We start from the raw sequence: 25,749 nt of genomic DNA, 5'->3' as shown, positions 1-25,749 counted from the left end.
GTTGTGTCTACGTCAAGATTCAAAATCCTCGCCAGGACAGTCACAGTATCTCTGATATGGGATAATATACATTTTCTATGGCACCAGCAGGCTACAAAGTACCTTAAATGTAGAGCTCTGTAACTTTTTTCCTTGTCAAGCAGATGACTCTGTGTTTCTATGATATATCATTATGGTAATCCAAGTGAAAAGGTGGCTACATACAAAACAGAGTGTGGGTTTGTTTACAAAAAATTGTGAGATTGTGTAAATGAGAGGGACATAGCCAGCTTGCTATAGCAATGTTATGTGGAAAATTCATACTTTATCCGAGATTTGAGCTTTTTTTTACCATTGGTTTTTGGTGTTTTATTTTTGACATGTTTTGTTTGACTCCATCCATCTTCTTCCGCTTATCCGAGGTCGAATAAGCTTAGGCTGGGTTTCCCAGCCTAAGCAGGGAAACCCAGACTTCCCTCTCTCCAGCCACTTCGTCTAGCTCTTCCCGGGGGATCCCGAGGCGTTCCCAGGCCAGCCAGGAGACATAGTCTTCCCAACGTGTCCTGGGTCTTCCCCGTGGCCTCCTACCGGTTGGACGTGCCCTAAACACCTCCCTAGGGAGGCGTTCGGGTGGCATCCTGACCAGATGCCCGAACCACCTCATCTAGCTCCTTTCGATGTGGAGAAGCAGCGGCTTTACTTTGAGTTCCTCCCGGATGACAGAGCTTCTCACCCTATCTCTAAGGGAAAGCCCCGCCACACGGCGGGGGAAACTCCTTTCGGCCGCTTGTACCCGTGATCTTATCCTTTCGGTCATGACCCAAAGCTCATGACTATAGGTGAGGATGGGAACGTAGATCGACCGGTAAATTAAGAGCTTTGCCTTCCGGCTCAGCTCCTTCTTCACCACAACGGATCAGTACAACGTCCGCAATACTCAAGACGCCGCACCGTTCCACCTGTCAATCTCACGATCCACTCTTCCCTCACTCGTGAACAAGACTCCTAGGTACTTGAACTCCTCTACTTGGGGCAGGGTCTCCTCCCCAACCCGGAGATGGCATTCCACCCTTTTCCGGGCGAGAACCATGGACTCGGACTTGGAGGTGCTGATTCTCATTCCGGTCACTTCACACTCGGCTGCAAACCGATCCAGTGAGAGCTGAAGATCCCGGTCAGATGAAGCCATCAGGACCACATCATCTGCAAAAAGCAGAGATCTAATCCTGCAGTCACCAAACCGGAACCTCTCAACGCCTTGACTGCGCCTAGAAATTCTGTCCATAAAAGTTATGAACAGAATCGGTGACAAAGGACAGCCTTGGTGAAGTCCAACCGTCACTGGAAATGTGTTCGACTTACTGCCGGCAATGCGGACCAAGCTCTGGCACTGATCGCACAGGGAGCGGACCGCCACAATAAGACAGTCCGATACCCCATACTCTCTTAGCACTCCCCACAGGACTTCCCGTGGGACACGGTCGAATGCCTTCTCCAAGTCCACAAAGCACATGTAGACTGGTTGGGCAAACTCCCATGCACCCTCAAGAACCCTGCTGAGAGTATAGAGCTGGTCCACAGTTCCACGACCAGGACGAAAACCACACTGTTCCTCCTGAATCCGAGATTCCAAACATGTCAAATAGGTTGACACACAGCTGATTTAAGGAGGGAGGAAATCATCAGCGAAGTCCACTCAGCACTCAAGATTTGAGGTGCTGAATGTAAAAATCACCTTTTAGCTGAAATATTTTGAATATTTAGCTGAATTTTCTCACATTGGAGGTAATTAATTGTAGAATCTAAGTGTTTAATCCAAATGTTAAATCTAAATGTTAAACATAAATGGTAAATATGTAAACCAAAGAAAAGAGTGATACTGAGATTGTATTTGTAATTGGCCGGTGATTATGCCCCTCTCCAGTAATATTGGTTCGATTCCCTCGAGGATGCGTTGACGTGAACACAACAAAGGTAGGATCTTAAAATATTTATTTTTACAAAAAGGGAGCTCTGAAAAGAAATACTGGAGCTAATAAAAAGGCAAACCAAAAACGCTAGTATGAAAACTAGGAAGTAAAAATAGACAAACTTAAATAGCACGTTGGCACAAAAGAGAAAACAAATCATCAGTATGTAAACTGGACAAAACAAGTGGCTTAGCGTGAGAAGCTAGCGAGAATAGAAATACTTGCGAGAAAGCAAATGATCAAAATCCAGACGTACAGTGGCGTGAAAGCAAACTATGAACCCAGACCGAATAAACAGAGAAGACTGGCTTAAATAGAAGGGTGATAATTAGTGGCAGGTGTGCGGGGCGAGACTAGCAGGTGAACTGATGAGTGACCATGGTGACAAAGCAAACAGGAAATAAGGAGTAGGAGAAATATACAAAATGGAAAAATAAATAGTGTAGATCTGAGCAACAGATCGCAACAACAAATGGTACACCTCTAATGGCAATGCTGATGTTAAATAGCAGAAACTATAAAAAATAAAGACCTTGGATTGCGCTACAAAAATCACGCTACTACCAAGAATGTATTGGGGCGAATGCAGGTCCGAAACAAAGAAATATTTTTTTTAAAGGAAGTAGTAGTGTAACATTAGCATTATTATTTTTATTTAAGAAAAGTCACTTACTAGTCCAGCAGGAAAACAGCCGAGTTCTCGTCTTTGAGCTCACACCAGCAAGTTAAAGCCGGGACAATGTTGAGCCTGACTCTCCTTTTATCTGGGTGAGCTCAGTTTTTTTTTTTTTGTTCTCTTCAGACATCCTTCCATCCATCCATTTCCTACCGCTTATTCCCGTTGGGGTGGCGGGGGGCGCTGGTGCCTATCTCAGCTACAATCGGGCGTAAGGCGGGGTACATCCTGGACAAGTCGCCACCTCATCGCAGGGCCAACACAAATAGACAGACAACATTCACACTCACATTCACACACCAGGGCCAATTTAGTGTTGCCAATCAACCTATCCCCAGGTGCATGTCTTTGGAAGTGGGAAGAAATATTTTAATTTCTTTGATTGTTTTGGCCATGATAGCAGTAATTGCACATAGGTGTTTTTCTTCTTCTTCTATTTGTTTTCAGGCGACACACAGGCGTTCCCATCAACTTCCATCTTATTAACGAATAAGGAAAGGGGTAGTGAAATATGCTGTAAAGCAAGTCAGTACATTTGTAGTTTTTTTGTGCGGCAGAGTTCCTGCCACCCTCCTATATATCAGTAAGTGCCACTAAAAGCACTACAGACCCCCTCAGGCCATGACAGAGGTGACATGCAGCTAGTTCTAAGTTGATGTATCATCACAACTGTTATATCAATATCTTATGTAGGTTGAGAAGTTACATTGTGCAGCTTTAAAAAGAACAATTTACAAGTGTATATATTACATATAATCGGCCATAATCAAGGATTACGTTGGAATAAAATAGAAAGCTTTAATAACATTGTATTATTTATGGTTGCCATTCTTGATGTGAAGAGAAATACAATCATTAGTAAATACTAAAATAGTAAAAAAACTAAAATACTATGGCTAAAAGTATACCGATAAGACATGTAGTAAGTAAAACACACATTGTTAAAGATAAAACACCAAAAGGAGGATATTTTTTTACAAAATTCAGTCATTTCACCTGCATTAGTTTGCGCTTCAAGGGCAGTTTTGACGGCACTAAAAATTGGCAACAATCGCGTGCGCATCTAAGTATACTTATATGTGCACACACGAAAGCTAGTTTACTACATTACCTGTCTATCTGACTGCATGTTATTTAAATGTTTAGCTAAGTTTGAAGCAAAGATTGTAATACTTTCTGGTGTTGGTGTTGTTTAAAGTTGTTGTTTAAAGCGCCATCTTACTCGATAGTTTTGAAGCCCAAATATCTCCATATTGCGCTTCACACACGAGAACTTATTTAACCGGTAGAATTTCCTTTGTGTGTCATTCTTGTGTGATAACACACTCAACATTATGCGCCTCGGCTTTGTACGTTACCGCCGAACGGATTGAAAAATGTGTCGAGTTTGCATGTTCTCCCCGCTTCCTCCGACCTCCAAAGACATGCACCTGGGGATAGGTTGATTGGCAACACTAAATTGGCCCTATTGTGTGAATGTGAGTGTGAATGTTGTCTGTCTATCTGTGTTGAACCGGATGTGAGGTGGCGACTTGTCCAGGGTGTACCCCGCCTACCGCCCGAATGCAACTGGGATAGGCTCCAGCACCAGCAATGGATAGAAAGAATGGGCAGTAATTATGTTGGTAAATCATTTACTTCTTTGGAAATGTCCTTGTTACTAAAATGTATTTATTTTTCCCAATACTACTTAAACTATTCCACTGGAGAAAAAAAAAGCTACAAATATTGTGTGTCATGTTTAAGGCTAAAGGTAAAACGTTACCAGCAAATATAAAAAAAATGTTTGTCATCACTTCTGAGAATACAGAGCATAGAAGAAAAGGTCATTTCAAACATCAGTATTCAAGGACAACTTTAAAACAAATGTGTACATCAGTGGTGGACGTTAAACAGTGGAATTCTCTTTACAATGAGATAAAAGACTGTAAAAATATATTCCAATTAAAAAAAGTATATAAATATAGAACAATAATGTTACGTCTGTGTGGCATAGTACTGCCAAGTTTGTCCCTCCGTGGATGCGTCAAGCAAGAACACAGCAAAGGTAAGATTAACAGATTTATTTAAATAACAAAAAAAGCTATACAACAAAAATACTGGAGCTAGTAGAAACAACATACAAAGGACGCTAGCATGAAAGCTAGGATATACAAATACACAAACTAAACTGGCACGAAGGCACACAAAAACATAAAAAACAAATCATCAGCATGAGAGCTGGAATAAACAAATGCATAGCGTGTAAGCCCGTGAGAATAATGAGGAATTGCGTGCAAGCAAATAAGAATAACAGACGTACCGTTGCGTGAAAGCAAACTTGGGTCCCAGGCTGAACAACAAAAAAGGCAGGCTTATATAGGGAAGATGATTAACAGTAACAGGTGTGCGGGACCGTGAGTAGCAGGTGAAATCAATGAGAAAACCATGGTAACGGACAAAACAGGAACTAAACAGGTGGAACGACAGAGTGATACAAAAACTGAAACAATAAACAATAATATGTGGAGGACCGAAAAGCGGATCTCAACAAATAAGATCTTATGGATAGCCATAAGTGTTTATATTTTGCTTTTTATTTATTATTTTAATTATTATTTTTGTCTGGTTTTGTATCATTCCGTGAGGTGTACATTGTTATATTATTATTATTATTGTTCTTTGTTCGGTTTGTACTTCATGAAATTTTGCACCTGTTGTATTTTTCTTGTGTGTTTTTTTGTTTGTTTTCATTACATTTGGATGTATTTTTTGGTTTATATGATATCCAAGAAGTAAGACTACGTATTATGTTGAAGGGGGCAGGAAAATATAAGATTTTTTTTCATCCTGCTTCTTTTCAGGGATTGGTGTGTGAATGTAAAATTGTATAATTGAGGTATAATTAATTATCAATCAAAGATGCACATCAATGAAGGAGATACATAAAAAATAAAATGAAAATGAAAGCATTCACTAAAGCACAAAAAATGCTAGAAGAAAGCAAATGTTTTTTAAAGTTTGCCAACTCCTGGGTTAAGATCGATTAGAAATAAATGGTAAATGGGTCATTCTTGTACAGCGCTTTTCTAACTTCAAGGTACTCAAAGCGCTTTGACACTATTTCCACATTCACCCACACGTTCACACACTGATGGTAGGCACTGCCGTGCAAGGCGCTAACCACAACCCATCAGGAGTAGGGGTGAAGGGTCTTGCTCAAGGACACAACGGACGTGGCGAGGTTGGTAGATCGAACCAGGAACCCTCAGGCCACTCTCCCAACTGTGCCACACCGTCTCTGAATTGAATTTGACGCCATAAACTTCGGCTCAACACCGTTGATTACGACTTGTACAGTACATGACATGCTGGGACACAAAAGTTACAGGAACACAAATCCACAAGCACTTTCACAGGAGTCCAAGTCACCATCAGTGGTAATAATTAGTTAGCCTGTGATGACAGCGCTGTGTCATCCCGCAGCTGCACTGTCATATTCTGTTGCTGATGCAGTTTGACGTTGCCGCCCTCAGCAGTAAATTAACATCATGACCGGATGCTCCGTGCAGCAAACCTCCTGACGTGGCTGCAGGCGTCGCTCCGCCACCGCTGTGTGACTGAACCCGCTTGAGTCGTTGTGACATTTCTCAGAAGTTTGTTTCTGCGGAAACACACTGAGACATGGAAGTCTTTCGGGTCACTGACAATGTTCTGCTTTTAAACACAGTGACTGGTTCTCGTAGGGTCACACTCTTGCCGATGTGTGCTGGGTCATGATGAAGACCGACATGGCCGTGTTGATTGACAACGGCGATGTCATAACAGCTCATCTGAATGTTCTCTGGAGTTGACGGAAGAACTTGCGGAGTCTTCTTAAAGCATTGTGTCCCGTTTCGCTTTCTTACTGTCCATGTGGGGCTGAGCCATGAGCCAATTTGGAGTCACAAGCACAGTGGCTTTGGCAGGAAGATGCGGAATTGTTCGTCTTCCACATTTTTCACCACCATGTCCAGAACTGTGAGCGTTATGTCTCGTCCTCATCTACTTTTGTGTATTACTATGTACCTGCAGAATGTTTGCAGTTCATTTTAAGCTGATTCCTCGTCTTCCTGCCATTCCTGCACGATTATTCCCATAGTTTACATTTCCATTCAAGTCCATGACTTATTTTGAATCAAACAGTGGATTGTTCTTTTTCAATTTGGTTCATACTGTACAAGTAGGGGTGTAACGGTACACTAAAATTTTGGTTCGGTACATACCTCGGTTTAGAGGTCAGGGTTTGGTTAATTTTCGGTACAGTAAGAAAACAACCAAATATACATTTTTTGGTTATTTATTAACCAAATTTGTAAACAATGGCTTTATCCTTTTAACATTGGGAACACTATAATAATTCTGCACACTTTAATCAAAATTAAACTGTCTCAAATTCTTGCTCAGATTAAATAGAATGACAAAACTTTTCTTCTACATATAAAAAGTGCAACATTAAACAGTTTCAAGTCAACTCATCATGCTTAATTTATCATAGCATTTGGGAAGCCTGTAGTTGATTTTTATTACGTAAATGTTATATTTGTATCAACATGTGATAGCAGGCACCCTGCCATTCAAAGCTTTTCTGTCCGTAAAACACACACACACACACACACACACATACAAACACACACACACACCGCAAAATGAGTTAACGTTACGCTAAAAGCTAATTAGACTTCACCTCAAGCTAGAACTACGAGCGAGCAGAGCTGCAGTTTAAGTTTCTGGAAGGTCAACAGGCTCATAGTGATGTTAGTAGTAGTTGACTGGGAGGTGTTTTTTTATCATTCGGGGAGAGTACGTTGCCTCTTGCTCACCTGCTAAACACCTATCTGCTCAACGCTGAAGCATTTACTACATGCGCTCTGAATACGCACTGCTGATTGGCTGTTACCGCTATATGTGTAACCAATCAAATGGTTGTGTGGGTAGGACAATGCTGGGTGCTGAGACAGAGGCAGAAGAAGCAAAGCAGTTTGTTAAAGGGGAACATTATCACAATTTCAGAAGGGTTAAAACCAATACTAATCAGTTCCCAGTGGCTTATTTTATTTTTCGAAGTGTTTTTCAAAATGTTATCCATCATGGAATATCCCAAAAAAAGGCTTTAAAGTGCCTGATTTTCGCTATTTGTAAATCCAGCGTCCATTTTTCTGTGACGTCATCTAGTGATGCCAACATGGTGGATAGCACAGCAAGATATAGCGACATTAGCTCGGATTCAGACTCGGATTTCAGCGGCTCAAGCGATTCAACAGATTACGCATATATTGAAACGGATGGTTGGAGTATGGAGGCAGATAGCGAAAACGAAATAGAAGAAGAAACTGAAGCTATTGAGCGAATAGCTATTGAAGCTATTCGGCGATCGCCTTCTAGCCAACGATTGAGTGTCGCAGGAAATCCATACATCTCTGTGCCATGTCTGTCTTAGCATCGCCGGTAAAATGTGCAGACCAAACGAGGGACTTTCGCATCTTTTGACACTGGAGCAACTTAAATCCGTCCATTGGTAAGTGTTTGTTTGGCATTAAATGTGGGTGGAGGGAAAGGCTGGATGCAAATATAGCTACAAATGTACATACAGCTAGCCTAAATAGCATGTTAGCATCGATTAGCTGGCAGTCACGCCGTGACCAAATATGTCTGATTAGCACATAAGTCAATAACATCAACAAAACTCACCTTTGTGATTTCGTTGACTTTATCGTTGGAAATGCATCTGCTTTGAGTGTCGCAGGATATCCATACATCTCTGTGCCATGTCTGTCTTAGCATCGCCAGTAACATGTGCAGACCAAACGAGGGACTTTAGCATCTTTTGACACTGGAGCAACTTAAATCCGTCGATTAGTAAGTGTTTGTTTGGCATTAAATGTGGGTGGAGGGAAAGACTGGATGCAAATATAGCTACAAATGTACATATAGCAAGCCTAAATAGCATGTTAGCATCGATTAGCATGCCCTGCTAATCGATGCACACTCCACGTAAATCAACTTGAATCCGTCCCTGATCGTGTTGTTACACCCTCCGACAACACACCGACGAGGCATGATGTCTCCAAGTTACGGAAAACAGTCGAAAAAAAGGAAAATAACAGCTGATTTGACTTGGTGTTTGTAATGCGTTTGAGAAAATGGCGGATTGACTACCTATGTGACGTCACAACCGAGAGCGAATAATAGAAAGGTGTTTAATTCGCCAAAATTCACCCATTTACAGTTCGGAAATCGGTTAAAAAAATATATGGTCTTTTTTCTGCAACATCAAGGTGCATATTGACGCTTACATAGGTCTGGTGATAATGTTCCCCTTTAAGACTTTAGCTTAGAAACTCGTTCGGTACACCTCCGTACTGAACCGAAACCCTCGTACCGAAACGGTTCAATACAAATACACGTACCGTTATACCCCTATTTACAAAGGTTTGGAATTATATACGTTATTGTATACAACACGCTGCAAACACTCTTGCAGTTTGAATATTCAGGGCTGAATCTGAACTAGAACCCTAACTACATTACAGCAACAGATGGCATTGCTAACCATGAACATAAAACATCATAAACATGGCCACCACTGACTACATCAATCTTTTATTTGTTGCCTTAGCCAGGATGTCAATGTGGTGAACAGCCGAATAGTTTCATTTTATTGCGAGCTGAGGGCGAAGTCACCAATGTACTATAAAAAAACAGTGTGTGTGTTTAACATACTACCAAAGTAGACTATCTGGTGTAGCAATTAAACTCTAATTAGTGGTTAAATTAAAGGTTTAATTAAACCCAATTAAAAGCCAGTGAAACAAACATCAACTTTTTTTATGATCATAATAAATCTCATTTTACAAATCCACCCTGACAGGTAAAATGCGCTGTAAACAGACACACGGTTTTTTAATAGATACATTTAACGATACCCCTGAATACTGTTTTGCCAAAACAGGCAGGAATTTAGTGTACTTGGGAGTCGGATCACCCACACAGGACAGAAAATATATTTCTATTGTTGACAGCATCCCAAATTGTTGAAAATACATTGAGTTGTAAAACTATAACTGTGTCTAATTTATTTACTGTTTTTTGCATTCAGAATTGTATTCCATCCATCCATTTTCTACTGCTTATTCCCTTCGGGGTCGCGGGGGGCGCTGGAGCCTATCTCAGTTACAATCGGGCGGAAGACGTCGTACACCCTGGACAAGTCGCCCCCTCATCTCAGAGAATTGTATTCCAATTGTTTGTTTAGAACACCCAAGAACATTCCTAAGCACATTTGAGAGTGGAGAAAAATAATGTCATCAATATGCTCTGCACAATTAATCACATTTATGTCAGTAAATTATTACGCCAGCTGTATTTATAAGGCACATTTGCTTTTTGCAATTAAAGAAAAGAAAAAAAATATATATGGAAAGACAGATATACTCATTGATAAAACCCTTTTCCCAGCTGGTCTTGATTAGCAGAGGTAAATGACCACGGTCTCTATGACAGAACATGAGACTGGAGTAGATGTTGAAAGATAGAAGGGTACAGTAAAAAAAACTGGTAGGAATCCCAGTAATTCCAGACTGGTTCTTTTTTTTTTTTGCCGCAGTAATTCTAAAAGGGGGAACAACTTAAGAAATTGCATCTAAAGCAAAAGTAAATATAACACTTGGAAACATTTACAGTAGAGGCATGGATTCAGGGTCGTTTGAACTCTTAATGAACAAAACGGTTGTCCCCAACAGTCAGAATGTGTGGTAAGTGCTACTGACACAGTAATAATGTGCGTTCAAATGCACTGAAATAGAAGAGGGTTTTTTTAGGTTTGTTTTTATTTTTTCTGAAAAGTTTAGTGATATGGGCTGGAAAACAAAATAGGGTTGTAGCTCGGGTTATTAGTACCAGTAAACTAATAAGATTTACCTTTACACTACAGAGAAAAATGTTAGATTGTAAGTATGGGCATAAACCTCTACATAACAAACTACATATTTAATTACAGATTTGAAGGTTTTTTTTTTTAATGTTAAATAAATAAATGATAGATGGGTTGTACTTGTATAGCGCTTTTCTACTTTCAAGGTACTCAAAGCGCTTTGACACTACTTCCACATTTACCCATTCACACACACATTCACACACTGATGGAGGGAGCTGCCATGCAAGGCGCTAACCAGCACCCATCGGGAGCAAGGGTGAAGTGTCTTGCTCAGGACACAACGGACGTGACGAGGTTGGTACTAGGCGGGAATTGAACCAAGGACCCTCGGGTTGCGCACGGCCACTCTCCCCACTGCGCCACGCCGTCCCTAAATTCAGATATACCCTAAAATTACATATAAAACTGTTAGGATTAATTAATAAATTAATAATTAAATTAAGTTAATACATTACATATATATTAAATTAATAAATTACATATAAAACTGTTAGGATTACATATAAAACTGTTAGGATTGTTAGTATGTATTGTTAGTAATTCAGATATACCCTAAAATTACATATAAAACTGTTAGGATTGTTAGTATGGATGTACACTTTAATATAACGAGCTACATATTTAATTGAAGATAATTACCATCATATTACAGAGAAAAATGTTCAATTGTTAGTATGAGCATAAACCTTTATATAACGGGCTACATATATTTTTCAACTTGAATGTAAATATATATTAAATATTAAAAAAATAAGATTTACCTTAAAGTTACATGTAAAACTGTTAGATTGTTAGTATGGACATAGACTTTTATATAACAAGCTACATATTTAATGAAAGATAATTACTGTAATTTTACATGAATTTGAAAGTAATTTAAGAAAACAGAAAATGCTATGTATAATTAATTTGGTATTTTTCTTTAAAAAAAAATAGAAATAAACATAGTTTGTCATTACTAGCATATTACTTAAAATAACAAGCGGATTGTTTATTTACAGATAATATCTGCAATTCTACAGTTTTATACACTATTTAAAAAAAATAGAAAAATACAGTACAAATTTAGTGTAATTTACCATAAAAATGGGATTATTTTTTTTTACAATGTATCTAATCACATTCTGATCATAATACTATTTTATTAAGGTTATGTTAATACTAAAGTTAGAATCAGACGTTCCAAAAGTGTTCCATTTGCAGAACCTTGTTATACAAAGGCTTCACGATCTCAATGCAAAGAAACTGATGTTTTTTCTGACACTGTATCTTGTCTTCAACATACTTTTCTCGATATCCTTTGCAAATAAAGACAGAAAATACCATTTAAGACACAATGTTGATGCACGCCAGTCCATGTTTTATGTTGCTACATTTCGTAGGATTACACCCATCAAGCACCATATTAGTGTTTTCTCACAAATGTTTTGGCTTTTCTATGTTACAATTTGGGGTGTCGTAGAACAGTGGACTATTCGATGATTTAATTCACAGGAGTGTTATTTGACTATCAGCCTTGTAGTCGACTCATCAGATATAGGGGTACCCGAGGTCAGTGAAGGAACATTTCATCCACCATCGCTGATCGTTTTCCATTCGTTTGGTAGCTCGGTTGCAGGCATTAACTACTGTGCTCAGTGCTTGTGTACTTTTAAAGTGTTTTTAAGCTTTTTACAGTATGTTTCTAGCTCAATATGAGTCCAAAGAAAGTAATACATATAGAGCATGGGTGTCAAACTCTGGCCCACGGGCCAAATCTGGCCCGCCGTGTAATTTAATTTGGCCTTGAGGCAATATCAATTTAGCATTAGAGCTGGCCCGCCGGTGTTCTACAGCGTCGGTGCCGCTGTAACACCGCATTCACCGCTAATACTCATACTTGCCAACCCTCCTAATTTTCCCGGTAGATTTCCGAAGTTCAGTGCCCCTCCCAAAAATCTCCCGGGGCAACCATTCTCCCGAATATCTACCGATTTCCACCTGGACAACTATATTGGGGGCGTGCATTTAAGGCACTGCCTTTAGCGTTCTCTACAACCTGTCGTCACGTCCGCTTTTCCTCCATACTAACAGCGTGTTACATAATATTTGTGGCTTTTACACACACACACACACACACACACACACACGCATGCACGCACACACACAAACAAGTGAATGCAAGGCATACTTGGGGTGAGGGTGGCCGTATAAACAACTTTAGCACTGTTACAAATATGTGCCACACTGTGAACCCACACCAAACAAGAATGACAAACACATTTCGGGTGAACATCCGCACCGTAACACAACAGAACAAATACCCAGAACCCTTGCAGCACTAACTCTTCCGGGAAACTTCCAGCAAACTGACCAATAATTAACGTTTTATTCATGCATTTTCTCTTGCTACTTCAAGGTTTGAATGTTTGGTTCATTCATTATTGTTATTCAATTTTTTAATTTATTATTAGCCTGTGGAAAAAAAATTATATTCACCTCAGAAGATTGCAAATAGAAAAAAAGGCATAACATTTTCATTTACATTTTATTTGATATGCCACTGATATTTTTTAAATTATTATGATTATTATTTGAAACTGTATTTTGCATGTCACTATAAAGTTATATAAGCCTTGCTTGTTCAATATTTAATGCAAAACTTGTTTGGGTCCCTATTAAAAGGTTAATTTGTTCAACCTTGGCCCGCGGCTTTGTTCCGTTTAAAATTTTGGCCCACTCTGTATTTGAGTTTGACACCCCTGATATAGAGCATCAAAAAGACTTCTCCCTCTCCATGGTGGAATTACGAATAAGCATTTTTAGAAATTAAAAAAACTATCAGATTCATTGGCATCAATAAATATACACCCATGTAATCACGAATGTCGAGTCTGGGATTTTTATGACGGGCTGCCATAAGTAAATTAATGTATGGGAAACTAATATTGCAACCCGGAATGATGTTTATTAGTCTATCCATCCATCCATCCATCCAGCCATTTCCTACCGCTTAACCCTTTCGGGGTCAGGGGGAGTGCTGGAGACTATCTCAGCTGCATTCGGGCAGTAGGCGGGGTACACCATGGACAAGTCGCCACCTCATCACAGGGCCAACACAGATAGACAACAGTCAGACTCACATTCACACACTAAGGACCATTTAGTGTTGCCAATCAATATATCCCAAAGTGCATGTCTTTTGGAGGTGGAAGGAAGCCGGAGTACCTGGAGGGAACCCACGTAGTCAGGGGAAGAACATGCAAACTCCACACAGAAAGACCCTGAGCCTGAGTATCGAACCCAGGACCTTCGTGTTGTGAAGCACATGCACTAACCCCTGTGCCATTGTGTTGTTAACATACAAAAGTAAATGACAAGTCCATATACAGTATAATAATTAAGATAACCACAAAGTTTTCTGATTTTAAAATGTGTCCCATTACACCTTTTTCACTTCCCATTGGATATCAATATTGGCTGATACCGATATTGATATGATAAAAATATGTTCACATCTAATATTTGTTTAGTGGAATGTTTGATTATGCTGTCTTTAAATTGAAGTGAAATGGTGTTTTTTGGTGACTTATAGTGGCCATTATCTGGGTTCATTACACATTACGTGAATGATGCAGACATGTTTGTTACTAGATACTTTCTAGTGCTTTGTATGACTAAGTAAAATGCAACTATAATTGATACGTATGCAAATGTGCTGTTTTAGACTACAGTATTATTCATTTAAGGACATGTCTGGCTGTAGTGTAGCTGCCAGCTTGCAGTAATTTAGCCCTGAGCTCGGCACAAGTAAACGTGCTGCAGGGCTGCTTGCTCATATTGAATATTATGGATGCAAAGCAATAAAATCAAACTTCTAATTTGTTGAACTCTTGGCGTTATGTGATCTCCATTGGAATTAGGGCTGGGCGATATGGCCTTTTTTAATATGTCGATATTTTTAGGCCATATCGCGATACACGAAAAGTATCTCCATTTTGCTTTAGCCTTGAATGAACACTTAATGCATATAATCACAGCAGTATGATGATTTTATGTGTCTACATTGAAACATTTTTCTTCATACTGCATTAATATATGCTACTAATATATGCTACTGTAGTGGCTGCTGTAGGCAGGAGCTCTGTGTTCTTGCATCATCCTTTTGTGTTTTCCCTCTTGTTTTCATGTGTTATTATATTTTTTTGCATTTTGGTCCGGGACCCTTTGGGACTGTGTGACAAGGGGTGGCACTTTCGTGACCTCTGTGGTGCTTTTTTTGTGGACTTTTGGATCTGCCTCCCGGGAGTCTTTTGGCCATGGAGACCAGCTGCTGGGTCTCTGCCACACCGGAGTCTGTTTGGAGGGACTGGAGGAGGTGCGAATGAGGGGACAGGGCTGCGGAGCTAGCACTGAGCGCTGGGACGGAGAGGCTTCGCGGTGTCTCGACTGGGTGAGCAGGTGTCGGACACCTCAGTCACCTTGGACATATCATCGCTCATCCATGCGGACTGGACATTGGCCGAGAGTGGAGTCGGCTGTCTTGGTTGCTTTGTTGGGTCTGCTTCTGTCTCTGGCCATGCTCCCTCCTCCCCAGCGGACAATGGCGTGGAACACCGCAGAGGCCACCACAGTGGATATGTTTATTTTACTTTTTATTCATAGCTGTATGTAGAAGAGTCTGCTTGTATCTGCTACTTTAATGTCTTTAATGTCCTCTGTGTTCTTTGATGTTTGATGTTTCCCTCTTACACACATGGAAGAGGGATGTGTAATATGGCTATGAGTTGTTGTTGTTTTTTTTTTTGTTTTTTTTCTTCCCTTGGCCTCAGTCAGCACCCCCACTCCAGGGCCCAGGCTTAGACCGATTTTTTTTAATTTTATTTTAATCTTCTATTCTTTTCTCCCCCCCCACCCCCATGTTTACCTGTATGTCATCTTTTTTGTAAGGGGCGCTGGAAGCCGGCAGACCCGTCAGCGATCCTGTTCTGTCTCCCTGTAATGTTTGTCTGATCTTGAATGGGATTGTGCTGAAAATTGTAATTTTCCTGAAGGAACTCTCCTGACGGAATAAATAAAGTACTATCTAATCTACTTGTAAACTTTCATGCAGAGAGGGAAATCACAACTAAGTCAATTGACCAAAACTGTATTTATTAAACAATTATTAAGCATTAATCAAAAATTCATGTCTTTTCCAAAACAGAGATTGCAAGATTGTCAGAGACATTTTAAAACAAGCTATTAGTGCACTTTTGTGCATGATGTCACAAAGATGACGTATCAGAACAACACTAACTTTTTGTACAGAACGCCACTACAATAGTTTAAAACCAATAAAGTGCATGATGTCACACAAGATATTTCAATAACTGTCAAATAAAAATAAGCTGCATAATGGGAAATCAAATAGTGTATGTCCTTCACTATGTGGTTGTTTACTCCGGACATTAAAGACTTTTTTCCATACGGTGTTGATCTGGAAATGTTTGCCTCAGCTTTTTGATGGTGTGGGCGTCTGGCACTGAATGGAGATCTTGACATGCGGAGTAAGCACTCTTCATTCTCTAGCAGGTGACTTTTCAAATGATGCTAGATATTAGCAGTAATGCTACTTTTGGTAGCAACGCTTGTGCCCCACACTTGACAAATTAAAGTTGTCTATTCCACATATTCCCGCTTGAAGCCAAACCACCGCCAGACGATGGACACCTGCTGTTTTTTGTCACCAGATTGGCACCTTATTTTTCTCGTATTACCACTTGCACGGTTCCTCTAGCATCACAGCTAACGTTACCCATGCTGCTACCTCTCTGCTCGGCGTATACATATGTAATAAATGACGTGACAGTATGTGACGTATGTAAGAAGGTGCGCTTACTGAGGAAACACATGAAGGAGTGGGAAGAGCCTGTAGTGTAATGCCCGCAGCTAAAAGCAACTGCTTGAGAACGTATACTCGAATATCACGGCATAGTCATTTTCTATATCGCACAGAGACAAACCCGCAATATATCGCGTGTATCGATATATGGCCCAGCCCTAATTGGAATAGACAAAAATAAGTCGAGGTGAAAGTGTGTTTGTGCATTTACACAAGTCACTGTTGTCGAGAGACAATCAGCCACCCAAAGTCACATCATTAAGATGGGAGGTTTTTTATCGGACGAGACCCGTGTGAAAGAGTGTCTGTCCCTGTGTGTGCGGGTGAAAGAGAGAAAGATGTGTGTGCGGGTGTGTGCATGTGTGTATGTGTGCTGCATGCAGGACGCATCACTAATCTTTATAAGTGGCTATAAATCTAACTCACTGTGCCGGGCGGCATGCTGCTGCATGGAGGGGGAGAAGGGAGGGTGTTTTTGGCAAGGGTTCACTGAAGTGCTCCGAGCTCTCTTGCATGACGCAACACCTCGCTAAATGAATATTTATGAGGTGAAACCACTGCAGTTGTTGAGATTCATCTCATCAGGTAGTGCTGCTACACAGGAAGGGAACATTTTAGCGCTCAAGGTTTCTGGATTTCAGCCAAACAAGGTGGACTATTTGTCATTTCCAGACCTCGGAGTCGCATCCTTTTGTTGTCAGCTCACCTTTATTTGTGTGGTCGAGCCTCAGTCTGCGTTCAAGTACAAACCTAGCAGTGGTGCCGTCAGGGCCGGTAAGGCCTTCTCTGCTGGCCTAACATAACCAGAAATCATGATCATAAATAACCTCTTAAGGCCCAAGCTGTTTGTTTACATGCTTTTTTTTTTATGTATCTTTGCTACTTCGGCTTATTGGAACCAATTTAGAATAAAAACTAAAAATCATCTTTTAATATGATGTACTTAGTCCACAAGTGCAGAAACGTGTACTTCATGTGTAGTGGCATGCAAATTTTTATTTTTACACTTTTTTTTTTCAAATTCCACTGCATGTTATAGTCTTCTGACACTACCAGATAGCAGTATAAGTGTCCATATGTTGGCATAAGACCCCAATTTAGTAGTGTACACAATTTTGGAAATAAGAGCTAGAAGGTGCTGTCCACGCATGTGGTAGTCATTTTTAATTTACTTTCCCTAAATATCTAAAAGTATTCATATTCTCTTCATGTCATATTATGCTCCTTCCAGCGCTATTGTTTTTAGTTTATAGAGTTTTTATCCAATCAGAATTCAGCTAGCTTATGTTGCCATGCTGTACAAAATCTGCAAGAGGCTTTCAGATTCAACAATGTGGGCGTCCGTGCACTGTAAGTGACAGTTGCGATAGCCAATCAGATCACGCGTTGTTGTCAGTAAGGCCTTCTAGGTGGCCTAAGGCAGATATATATTGTGATGTTATGAGCAAGGTAACATAAGAACTCCATTACCCAACATGCCACAGTAGTTAAGAGCATGTGCAGTAGCCCCGTTTAGGTTGTTTAATGTAGACATGCCGGCAGAGGGATGTTTTAGATGAGCACGCTGTGGAGTAAACTTTAAAAACTAAGCCAACACACCTCGTCTGCATCTTTTATGACTAGACAAGACAACACATATATTTGCAAGGCCATTTTTAAGACGGATATTTAAAGAGAAACAACATCGTGTGGGCCAACCTTGGAAGCAAGCTCAGCTGTCGATGAAATGTGAGTTAGGGTTGGGCGATATCGATATACTCGATATATGGCAGCTTTGTGTCTGTGCGATATAGAAACTGACTATATTGTGATATTCGAGTATACCTTCTCACGCAGTTGCTTCTAGCTGCGGGCATTACACTACATGTGTTTCCCACTCTTTGTTGTCCACTGCAAAAACTGAAATCTAAGTAAGATTAAATATCTCAAATAAGGGTATTTGCTCATTTTCTGTCTGATAAGATAATTATTTTCATTAAGCAGATTTTATATTAGTGTTTTATGTGTTTTAAGTGTTTAGGTCCTAAATTATCTCTTATATTACAGCTTGTTGCTGAGATGTTATGACCTATTTTGAGTAAAACATGTTTGAAACTAGTATATAAACTTTTGCAAAGCTGTGTCATCAACATTCACAATTCTAAAACTACTTTTTTTAAAGTAATAATTTCTTATTTCAAGCATGAAAAAAAAAATCATGACTTTGACACAATTGTGTTAAAATGGATGGATGGACTTCGCTGTTTTATTTTCAAATAAACAATAGAAAAAATGTACTCCTATAGAAGTACAGTTGGCACAGTACAGTAAACTGACCGTTAATATTCAAACATTTTAACATGTGACGTGTCTAACAATTTTTTAACATAAATAGTTCATGCACATTCAGGTAAATTCTTCAAAATCAAAATCAAAAACATTCTGGCCGGGGGCCGGGCTGTATATATGCGCACTAATTGACTGAAAGAGCACGCACTTGGCGCGATAATGTCCTGTTATCGATGGAAAAATGCATTTTTTAGACCATATGATTTGCCTGAGCGGCTAGGAGACCAGGAGTGTAACAAGCGGTTGCCTTGTTGCCTTTCCATTAGGAACAATACATTAGTTTTTTAGTATAAGTAAATGTAATGCCGAGTGCTTATCATTATGTCAAGATAATGGCACTAGCATTTACTTAATTTAATAAAAAAAAATTTCTACCAAGAAAAGTGCACTTGTTATTAGTGAGAATATACTTATTTTAAGGTATTTTGGGGTTCATTGAAGTTACCTAATTTTACTTGTTTTGGAAAGTCTAGACAAGCCAAATTTTCTTGTTCTATTGGCAGATAATTTTGCTTAGTTCAAATAAAATACTCCTCATTTTTGTATTTTTTTTCCCTTGTTTTTGAACACTGACTTTTTGCAGTGTCTCTCCTTCTCACACACAGCAAGCGCTCCTTCATAAATTCGTCACATATTGTCACGTCATACATCACATACGTATACGCCCTCGTGGAGCAGAGAGGTAGCAGCATGGGTAACATTAGCTGTGATGTTAGTGGTAAGACGAGAGAAAGAAGGTGTGAATCTGGTAACAAATGAAGGAAGAATTAATTCCCAAGAAAAACAGCAGGGGGTCCATCGTCTGGCGGTGGTTTGGCTTCAAGTGGGAATATGTTGAACAGACAACCGTAATTTGTCAAGCATGCAGGAAAAGCGTTGCTACCAAAAGTAGCATTACTGCTAATATGTAGCATCATTTAAAAAGTCACCTGCTAGAGAATGAAGAGTGCTTGAAACTCCGCATGTCAACATCTCCATTTGGAGTAGGGCTGGGCGATAAAACAATAACAACATATATCGCGATAGACATGTGATTAATATCAATAGAAAATGGGGTCGATAGAACGTCCGATAATTTCACTGAGTTCTGTTAGAAAAAATTAGGAAGAAAGGCCGAGCCGGAACCGCACGGCATTCTGGGGGGTGTAGGCAGAGGAAGGGATTTGGCCTCTCGACCTATAACGGTCGAGCCTGAACCGCAAGGCATTCTGGGACATGCTAACGACGAGGAGTGAAACGAAACGGGAATATGAGTGCGGCAGCACGAGAGGAAATTGTGAATAAAAAAGGAAACGTCACGTCACCGGTTTGGCAATATTTTGGATTTTATTAAGTCCGATACGAATCAGAGTAATACTGTCTGCAAACCTTGCAAGGTCGTCGTCCCGACCAAGTCTGGGAACACGACAAACTTATTTTACCAACTGAGCCGCTCTCACCCGCTGAAGTACAGCAGTATCAAACAGCCACAACCATCTACATCACCTGGTGCAAGTGGAACAGCACCGAAGCGGCAACAACAGACCACCATCGAGAGGTACTCGGCAGCAGTGCCATACGACAAAAATTGAAAACGTTATAAAGAAATAATGGATGCAGTGGTGTATCAATTAGTGAAGGACATGCTACCGCTCAGCATAGTTGAGAAGTCTGGGTACAAGAATCTCATACACGTGCTCGACCACAGTTATGTTCTACCTGGCCGAAAGCACTTTTCCAAGACAACTATTCCTAAGCTTTACACAATGTGCAGGGAATCCGTGGAAAAGGAGATACTGTTAACAAAGCACTTTGCGACAACCTCCGACATGTGGTCAAGCCGTTCATGCAAGCCATACCTAAGCTTGACAATTCATTTCATCGACAATAACTGGGTTCTGAAAACACGATGCCTGGAAACTGTGTATTTCCCCGAAGACCACACCGGGGAGATAATGGCAGAAGGTTTGAAGGAGGCACTGTTGTCCTGGAGTCTAGCTGAGGAAAAAATGGTGTGCATCACCACAGACAGCGGGGCAAATATAGTGAAGGCAACTTCATTAAACAAGTGGACACGGCTGCAGTGCTTTGGCCATCGTTTGCACTCAGCAATTGGTGAGTAGAATTCTCTGTTGATTATGTTGACTTGATCAGCCAATAGAACATGTTAAAAGTGTTGTTGTTGTTATCATTCTCATAATTATTTCCCCCGTTTGTTGTTGTTGTTGTTATTATTATTGATTTATCAGTTACCAGTTATTTACACTGTATTTACTTTTGTATTTCTGCAGGTGCGACAGGGAAGGATAAAAGAGTGGAAAGGGCTGTTGGAGTGTGTAAGAAGGTGGTCTCTGCCTTCTCCTACTCCTTGAAGAAAAAGAGGGAGCTTTTTAAAGCTCAGGAACGTCTCCATCTCCCAAAACACCAGCTGGTCACAGAGTCACCAACCAGGTGGGGATCAAGACAGAAGATGGTGGCAAGGGTCCTCGAACAACAAAAGGCAATCACTGAAGTTTTGTTTGTGGACAAAAACAACAGGCACCTGATCCCTACATGGCAGGACATTGGTGTTCTGTAGTCACTGCATGAGGCCTTAACTCCCCTTCTGGGGTTCACAGACTCCCTCTCAGGGGAGTCATACGTGACAGTCTCCTATGTTAAGCCAGTTCCTTACAGATTTGCTGAAGGAAAAAGACCAGGACACTCAACTCACAAAAGACCTGAAGACGACGATAATGACCTATCTTGTTGAAAAATATGCCGACTCTGCAACAGATGATCTCCTCAACATGGCTGCTTTTGTGGATCCCAGATTCAAAGCACAGTACATCAGCCCGGAAAAGGAAGAGGCCATTAAAGAAAGAGCAGTGTCTGAAATGTTGGATCAAAACCCAGGCCAATCAGAGGCAAAGGTTTCAGAGGGAACAGCAGGCCAGGGTGCAGACAGAGAAGCTGCCGCACCTCTCCCAGTGGGTGTGAAGAAACAACATAAATCATTAGGTAGTTTCTTCAAAAAACAAAGTCAAGACGATGAAGAAGATGCCTCACCTCTCACTTAAAGGTAAAAAGTGGAAAATGAGCTGGAAAGCTACCTAAAATGCCTGGATGCCAACAGTGAGTCTGACCCCCTTGAGTGGTGGAAGGTATATGAGGGCAAGTTTCCCAGAATGTCACAGCTTGCCAAAAAATACAGTACTTGTGCATTCCAGCCACCAGCACAACCTCTGAAAGAATTTTTAGTATTGGGGGTAATATTGTGACATGTACCCGGGCAGCCTTAAAACCTGGGATGGTCAATCAGCTTGTCTTCCTTGCACAAAATCTGCAGTGAGGCAATTGTTGAGTAACTTGCAGTGAAGCAGTGTTTGAGTAGTTGCAGCCAGTGAAGCAATGGTTGAGTAGTTGCTTGAGTTATTTCTTTTATATGCTGAAGTTGGTTTAATTTTTCCATTAATGACTTAAGAGGGTAACAGGTTTGTTTTGTCACAGATGTTCGGACGCAAGTTTATTCCGATGTTTAAAATATTCTGTAAGACATGTTTGTTTCTGCTTGCTTACTGTGACTGTCATTTATTTGCATATATTGTTACCAATATGACTTTAAAGCCTGAGTTGTACACTACTAATTTCTTAATTACAATACTTTGCACATTTTGTTGGATTAAGCATTTATTTAATGTCAATATTTGCACATCGACCAGTATTTTCATTTATTTGACTGTTTTTCATTATGCTGACCTCGTTCTAAAGGTTAAATGTTCTATTCAAAATAAAAGTATTTAAATTCAGCCTTTTTTCTCCTGGTCTTTATTTAGAATTTTTTTTTTTTTTTTTTATCAATAATTATCGATATCGACTGATATGAAACACTTATATCGTGTTTTTCAACCTTTTTTGAGCCAAGGCAAATTTTTTTCATTGGAAAAATCCCGAGACACACCACTAGCGAAAAACATAATAAAAATTAACTCAGCAGCCGATATTGACAGTAAAAAGTGGTTCTCGCAATTGTTGGATATAAATGACCAACGATGCATCACTATAGCTCGTCTCAAAGTCAGTGTACTGTCAAGACCTGTCAGATCACACCAGAGGTGGGACCAAGTCATTGTTTTGCAAGTCACAAGTAAGTCTCAAGTCTTTGCCCTCAAGTCTCGAGTCAAGTCCCGAGTCAAGACAGGCAAGTCCGAGTCAAGTCCAAAGTCAATACTGGAAAGTCTCAAGTCAAGTCCCAAGTCCTGCATTCTGGGTTTCGAGTCATTTCAAGTCTTTTCAACCACAGACTAATATATGTACACAGATTGTGTATGTTTTTAAAACGCTGAATGTATTTATTATTAAAAAAAAAACAGTGCTGACATTGCACTTCATAATAGCACTCTTAACTAGTTATTCTAAACATTTAACTCATTCCTTTACAGTATAAACACATTTGAAAAAAAAAGTGCAACTGTACTTATTTGCACAAAAGTGTTAACATTGTATTTCCATGGAATATTGCATTGTAACTAGTTCATCAGCTGTTTATATCATGTTGTTACCTTATCTCATTGATCTCATCTCATACTGTATGGGTTTATGTGTGCGTACACATGAAAAACAACAAATACATGAACATAACAATGAACAGTGCTGTACTTTTTAGATGTCAGGGCTCTATGGAATATGTACACATATTCTTAATATAGTGTACACATATTCTTAATATAGTACACATTTTAACTGACCTTTTTTTGACTATGTTTGTCTTTTTGTAGGTGGCTAAAATACGCGGTGCTGCTGACCGCCGTCTAACGTTACGTTACTGTGTGTGAGACATTCACTAACCTAACGTTATGTGTAGGTACCTCATGCAACCCTGCTTAAAAAAAAATCACTTGACAAAAAGTATGAATAAGGTAGCGAACTGCACTGGACGCAACAGATTGCCGTGTTTGCATTGACGTTATAACCATAGACATCTTATAAGTAGACACAGAATTGGCTGCTGTGACGAAAGCAATTTGGCCGCCATCTTGAAGTGCTGATGAGGAGCCGGCAAGCAGCCTAAACTGACAGTTGACAGGTAGAAAACAAAGATGATGGGCTGGTATTCAGTGTTTTCCTGCTCAATTGAGCGGACTGTTGAAAATAGGAATTGGAGGATTACTTTTCACAAGTAAGAATTTACATTAACATACTATTGGTTGTATTTTGTGAAAAAAATATTACCACAGAGTTAAGCAGGACCAAAGAACTACAATATTTGTATGTGAAAATCACAAAGAAATCTTCTGGGGGAGGATGACCCCCACCTAAAACAAAATTCACCAGCCGCCATTGATTATGATGCATTCTCATTTTATTGTAACCACAGATAAGTCTTAACAATATTCAAATACTAACTTTGTTGAGTAAGACAGAATTTGGTTTTTTTTCTGAATCCAGTGAAACAGATTGGTGGTTTTAGCTGAAATAAAGAATTTCAGGTGTTTATATATGTTCAAGTATTTGGCGGACACTTTTATCCAAAGCAACATACATGGAAAATACATATAAAACAATCACTGTAAACATTATCATTTAAAGGAAGAATGTAATAGAAAATATCAATACAAAGTGTCAAGACAGAATAAACTCTTTGCTGTTGCAGCAACAGAGATAAAGTCTATAACAGTGGTTCTCAAACTTTTTTCAGTGATGTACCCCCTGTGAACATTTTTTTAATTCAAGTACCCCCTAATCACAGCAAAGCATCTTTGGTTGAAAAAAGAGATAAAGAAGTAAAATACAGCACTATGTCATCAGTTTTTGATTTATTAAACTGTATAACAGTGCAAAATATTCCACAATTGTAGTGGTCTTTCTTGAACTATTTAAAAAAAAAAAAGATGTAAATATAACTAAAAACTTGTTGAAAATAAACAAGTGATATAATTATAAATAAAGATCTCTACACATAGAAGTAATCATCAACTTTAAGTGCCCTCTTTGGGGAATGTGATAGAGATCCATCTGGATTCATCAACTTCATTCTAAACATTTCTTCACAAAAAAAGAAATCTTTAACATCAATATTTATGGAACATGTCCTCAAAAAAATTTAGCTGTCAACACTGAATATTGCATTGTTGCATTTCTTTTCACAGTTTATGAATTTACGTTCATATTTTGTTGAAGTATTTTACAAATAAATATATTTATAAAGGATTTTGAATTGTTGCTATTTTTAGAGTATTTAAAAAATATATAATGTACCCCTTGGGATACCTTCAAGTACCCCCATTTGAGAACCTCTGGTCTATAGGTCCGTAAGATATATAGATATCTAATGTCTTCATACATTGTTTATGTAGGATATACGCAAGTATATATAACCTAATCATATTGTTTCTTGAACTTCAAAATAGCTGACTGTTTTTTTCCCCTTCTCTGGGATTATATTCCCAGTTTTGATCTCAGACGTATGGTCACTTATAGCAGTGGTCCCCAACCTTTTTGTATCCGCGGACCGGTCAACGCTTAATAATTTGTCCCGCGGCCCGGAGGGGTGTCCTTTTTTTTCTTTTTTGTTTTTTTTCTTCTTTGTCATGAAAAAGGGACGTTTTTGTCATGAAAAATTAAGTTTTTTGTGGTTGGTGCACTATTTGTAAGTGTATATTGTGTTTTTTATGTTGATTTAATTAAAAAAAAAAAAAAAAAATTTTTTTTTTTTTTTTTTTATAAAAAATTCTTCTGCAACCCGGTAACAATCGGGCCACGGCCCGGTACCGCAGCCCGGTGGTTGGGGACCACTGACTTATAGCATATAACAGGGGTCGGGAACCTTTTTGGCTGAGAGAGCCATACAAGCCAAAGATTTTTTAAAGTATTTCCGTGAGAGCAATATAATGTTTGTTTTTTTAACACTGAATACAACTATATGCGTGCATTTTTAGGAAAGACCATCATTTTTAGACTATAATAAGTCTCTTCTTCTTTTTAATACTCTTTGTTATTCTGAGTATAACCAAAAATAAAT

At 39.4% G+C, this 25,749-nt stretch overlaps 1 protein-coding gene across 2 annotated transcripts in view; it reads right to left on the bottom strand.

Annotated features, from left to right (window-relative positions):
* dcc (DCC netrin 1 receptor) overlaps positions 1-25,749 on the bottom strand; it is an 803,111-nt gene that overhangs the window by 740,510 nt on the left and 36,852 nt on the right. The gene's annotated exons all lie outside the window — the stretch shown is intronic.

The sequence above is a fragment of the Nerophis ophidion genome, linkage group LG17 (assembly GCF_033978795.1).
Source record: "Nerophis ophidion isolate RoL-2023_Sa linkage group LG17, RoL_Noph_v1.0, whole genome shotgun sequence".
NCBI classification, from domain to species: Eukaryota; Metazoa; Chordata; class Actinopteri; order Syngnathiformes; family Syngnathidae; genus Nerophis; species Nerophis ophidion.
This window is presented reverse-complemented; position numbering and strand designations above follow the sequence as displayed.